Below are 5,705 nucleotides of genomic sequence, written 5' to 3'. Positions count from 1 at the left end.
AATCCCGGAATACAGGGATACAATTTCTTAAAATTAGAAACAAAATAGAAAATGCACTAGAAAAAAATAAGGGCTTCGATTGATGGAGGAAAGTTGTATTTCAATTCTACTCAAATTCTACTAAAATGCAAAATAATATTCAGGAAGCTATATTTAAAATAAAACGGTTTTCAGATGTTAACTTCTGGTATAATCTGAAGCAGTAAGAGGCTCCAATATTTAAGATTAGTTTGGAGTACCTACCTAAAAACCATATATCCTAAATATTCAGATAATAATTGTGCCACGTTTTTCCAAAACGTTGATGACGTAATTAAAGTTAATTCTACTTTTTCCAACTTAACACTCTGAGATAGCGCGTAAAAAAACAGTTAATCAGGAAGAAGCATATATACAAAGTAGTCTCAAAAACTAAAATATCACAATTGAAGGATCCAATGCATAAACCGGGCAAGTCCACTTTTTGGGCAAAATGAGTTAAGCATTTATTCATGCACAGTATAAAATTTTACATCTTATAGTGCATAAAGCAGCTCGATAGGATTAAAAATATCAATACTAAAGCGTATAATGTGTTGCCTGCATTTTGATACTTTGTATAAACCAGTGGAGTCCAGGACTTAATGCACAGTGCTCTTAGTCCTCAGTCAAATAGGTTATCATTCATTGTGTTATTGTTGTTGGCATCAAGGTGTTGTTATTTTGAGTAATTCACAGTGTTTATTAATAATTTTAAAGTTAAAAAATTATGTCTTCTAATACAGAAAGTGTCAGTGATCCTTTTGAAGGCACCCATACATCTATTAGCGAAGATTATGTGCCAATTAAAAATAAACATAACCACAAAATTCAGTCCCTTACAAACTATACTGCATCCGATGATTCCTTTAGCTCTGATGGAGAAAATAAAGAACCTGAAGTCATTCCTAATACGTCAGATGTTCCTGAAATGTCTAATAATACGACACAAAAAGGAAAAAAGCGACTTTTACGTACAGCATCATGAAAAAGAAACATAAGAAAAAATAAACGAGTTAAGGGTGAGCCTTATTTGACCATTGCTGGTGTATATAAACTCAGAAAACATATTGGTACTAACTGAAACTGTAAGCTAAAGAGTTTTCAAGAAATTGGGCATGAAAACTGTACCAAAATATTTCGCGATTTTTGTGCCATGGGAACAAAAGATCTCCAAGATGCTTATTTATATGGAAATATTGACAAATTAGAAGTTAAACGAGTAAGACCACGTTCTGGCCAAGGAATGAAAAAGAAATCATCATTTACTTACAAGGTAATATTACTGGTTGAAATATGAAATATAAATTGTTTGAGCTTAAGCTTTTACCAAGTATTTACAATGTTTTATTGTTCCAGGCATGGGCGCCCATATATCAAAATCCAGGGGGGGGGGGGGCAAGTCAACTCAAATTTTTATTTTGATCCATACAACTTAATAAAAACTAAAATAGCCGATTACAAAAATGCAAAAATATAAACATGATTTACAAACAGTAAAGAAATACCAGAAAAGTAAAAGTAATCTTAAACAAAAAAAAAATTATTAACAACATATTTTATGGTATGACTTTATACATACAAATTTTATTATACAAAATTTTTTATGTAGGAATAAAAAAATCAATTTTAAGCAAGGATGTTAAAAAATAGTAATAAAAAAAGCAGGTACTCTGAGATACGAAATGCAACACAAGCAATAGTGTAGTTTAAATAATATGTAAGTAACATAATATCTGAATTGAAAAATTTCTTTTACTAGGAAATTAAAACAAATATTCAAAACTGTACTACGTTGAAAGGGTTAGGGTAGGGTGTACAGTACACCCTTCTACTACCATGCTTAGCCGAAATTGCATAAATAGTCAAATGTGTGCAATCTTTAAATACTTCGCTGGGTGCCAACTTATTTATATTTGACATTAAAAATTTGTACTATGTTGTAAACAATTGAAGAAATTTAATTAAAAATTTGTTTGTTATAATTTATTATAAAAAAATTACCATTTTTTTTTTCAGTTAGTATTGTATGTATTATAATTTATTGAAACGAATAATTTCCCAATAGAATCTAAAATGGTAAAATGTTAAACCCAACAAAACGTAAAAAGTAAACTTGATATTGAAGGCTAGTACTCTGTATCTTGTGAAAATAAAAACTGAAGGTTTCTGGGCTTTTGTCCAAACTCATCTATTACTTTTTTAATAAAATTATTTCGATTGTTTTCTATTTTATTTCTATGAACGCTCATCATACATAGTCCATCTAATTTTTGTTCACTTATAGTGGACCTAATCCAGGTTTTAACCCTTCGAAGAGTTGAAAATGATGTTTCAATCGTGCATGTAGTGGGAGGAAGGCACAGAGAAATTTCTATAGCTTGGGCTATAGCTGGGTAAAATAAGCAATGGTCTAGTAGCTCTATCATTGAAATATCTTCTACATCTAAATTGGTTTGATTTTTCCAATAATAGAGCCACAATGATGCCTGTTCTTTTAGATTAGTAATTTTGTATAAATTATTTATGATTTCTATTATTTTGGCGAGGTCTTCTTCAATTAATTTTATTATGTTTTTGGGATGCAAGTTATACAATAACATACCAGGATTATTGTCTTCTGAAAATCTGACACCAAGAGAACTAATTAAAGAATCTAGGTACGGAATAAATAATGACACTCTAAAAAAGTCTTCAGCGGAATTAACCGCATGGTTTGACCGTTGTGTTTGCTTTCTAGGAGCGATTCGTGGTTTTTCAAGGGTAATACTTAGAGATTCGGCATCACTACTGGAAATGGCCACTATACCAAATATTTAAGTCAAACAAGTAAAAACGTGTAGCATTTATTAAGCGGATATTTTTTTGTGAGAGTAAATTTTGCATTTGACATGGGACGAAATAAAGTTTAAAATTGTTGGTACAGGTACACTTTCTACCAATTAAGGCTTGATACCTACGACATCTCAAAATCCCTCTTTGCATTGTACAATATTATTATGGTAGGTAGCTACATTCGAGGCATTGTTAAGGAAGTACCTACCGCATTTCTCGGTATTTCGCTAGATTAGTTTCCGGTTGTTTGCTGTTTTGAGGTATTGTTGCAAGTTTCTCGCCACAATAGGCGTAAATAATGTATTTTTTTTTTAAATATACTTACATGCATACTGATTTTTTAAATAATATTACTAATGATAGGGGGGGCAACTGCCCCCTCTTGCCCCCCCCTATGGGCGCCCATGGTTCCAGGTTCGCTGCGATGGGGCGACACGGAAAATTTGCAAAAAGGCATTACATGGTATTTCGAAAGCAAGACTTGAACGTTTACAGAATTACTTACATATGGGACATGGAACTCCTCCTGTGGACGGCAGAGGAAAACACGTAATAAGACCTAATAAACTACCCGTCGGCACCGATGATACGTCAGCATATACTTAGTTACCCAAGATACAAATCGCATTACAGTTTGAAAGATAACTTGCAGCACTATTACCTCTGGCCTCTTTTAAATATCGCAAAAATGCATCACATGTACTTAGAACAATACGAACCTGAACAATTACTTCTACAAAATGAAAATATGAAACCGATTGTAAAGTATGAATATTATAGAAAATTTTTTTACAGAAAACTTTAAAATATCTTTCTGTAAACCAAAGTCAGATACTTGTCAGAAGTGTGATAAGTTACAAAATCAAATTAATGCCGCCGATAATGATGACCGAAAAAGAGCATTGGAAATAGAGAAAAAACTACATATTACAAAAGCTGAAACTTTTTATCAAGACATGAAAGAAAAAACAGATTTAGCTAAACAGATTTTCAGCAAAATTTGCCACTTCCAGTGCCCTCGAGTTGTGAAGTTTTCTACAAAATTCAACATTGGGTATACAATTTTTGTATTTATGTGGGAAGTACTGGAAAAAGTTATTTTTATGTTTATGATGAGACAATAGCTGCAAAAGGACAAAACGATGTAGCTAGTATACTACATCAATTTTTAAATAATCATATTAATCAAGACGTAACCACTATTTACATATTTTCTTATAACTGTTCGTCCCAAAACAAAAATTTTGTACTGGTACAGCTTTTTATACCATTTTGGCAACTACTGAGAAGCTTAGACTGATAGTGCACAGATACCCTGAACCCGGACATAGTTTCCTTCCCTGTGACAGGGAAAAAACAAACAAAAAGCGGAAACATGACAAGATATATTTACCCCAAGAATACTCAAAAATTATTGAAAATAGTAACAAAAAGTTTCAAGTTATTAATGTGACTCAAGATATGTTTCTGAACTTTAAGACCCATTTTCAACAATTTTTTGTGAAAAATCCTTCACGGAAGAACAACCAATTTACCATCTCAAAATATCGTGTCATGCGATTTGAAAAATTATATAATTGCTAGAAAATAATTTTTTGAATATAAAATTCTATTTTGTTTTATTTTTTCCCGCAAAAAAAGATGAATACTTTGCATAAACCAGTCAAGTCCAATTATTTTTCATCCATAACTTTTTTGTTTTTTATCTTACAACTTATTATTTTATAGTTTTCGCTCAAAATGTTTTTTACTTCTCCTGAACATTTTGCTTTATTTGACTTGACAGGTTTATGCATTATACCCTTCAATTAATGACATTATTATACAATCTTATTATTTGCGATATTTAAGTAAATATTATTATCAAAATTTGTATGACAAAATGTTAAAAAACATTTAAATTGTAGTCACAAGACACCCCTGTGACCGATTTATGCCCTTCTGAAATTCGAAATCCCTCCCAAGTACTAAATCATGTTTTAACATACAGTCCTGTTATCTGAGCCTAATACCGCGGAACATCCTTCTTAAGAATGTTATAAGGATATTATAAGGATGTTATTGGCCTCCTTAATGGACCTACAGGAGATTTTGTGCATGGTAATAGGCTTTGATGTAGATTGTTAGTAGAAAGTTGGCAATATGGAAAAGGGGATTTGCTGAAATCGTGGAAAATTATTGGAAGTATATCGTAAATTTGGATCTGATATAAGAATCGACGGAATTAAATAAAAATAAAAGTGCATTGTATTTTGGTAGTGTGGTTTAATAAAAACTATATATCTGCAATATTTTGGATTCATAACTCTGAGATAGCGCGTGTTTCAAATATTCTTCTAAAACTATTTTAATATTATTTACTAACATTAGTAGAAATTTAACACAATTTAAGGTTAAAATATGTTTATTGTGACGTTTATATTTTTATTCCGAAAATCGTTCTCAAAGTACAAATGAATTATTGATTTTAGATAAAAGAAATACATAATTTACTTACTTACAATCAAGTTATTCTACTTTTAATGACTGGTTTTGCAGAATAAGATTTGCTATGCATCGTCAGGTCTCCGGAAAGGTAATTTAAATGCTAAATTATAAATGGCCACTATTGGGGTACTATCAAGTAAAAAATTTAAAAAAAAATGCCGATATTATATATGTACGGTTTTAAAGGTGCACAATTTTTAAGATTTTGTAAATGTTACTTATATGCTTATACAAGGAATGTAGTTATATCTACGTGAAAACATACTTAAACCTCCTTTATGGTTGGATATTGTCTGATGATCATTAGCTTTACTGTAATTTGATAAATGTATGAATGTTCATAAGGAGAACACTGAGATAGCGCG

At 31.0% G+C, this 5,705-nt stretch overlaps 1 pseudogene; it reads left to right on the top strand.

Annotated features, from left to right (window-relative positions):
* The first annotated feature begins 1,174 nt into the window (after positions 1-1,174).
* Positions 1,175-4,105, top strand: LOC140432236 (uncharacterized; annotated as a pseudogene).
* The last annotated feature ends 1,600 nt before the right edge of the window (positions 4,106-5,705 follow it).

Source organism: Diabrotica undecimpunctata, unplaced genomic scaffold, assembly GCF_040954645.1.
Source record: "Diabrotica undecimpunctata isolate CICGRU unplaced genomic scaffold, icDiaUnde3 ctg00003330.1, whole genome shotgun sequence".
NCBI classification, from domain to species: Eukaryota; Metazoa; Arthropoda; class Insecta; order Coleoptera; family Chrysomelidae; genus Diabrotica; species Diabrotica undecimpunctata.
The sequence above is the reverse complement of the archived record's forward strand: the minus strand, read 5'-3'. Positions and strand labels throughout refer to the sequence as shown.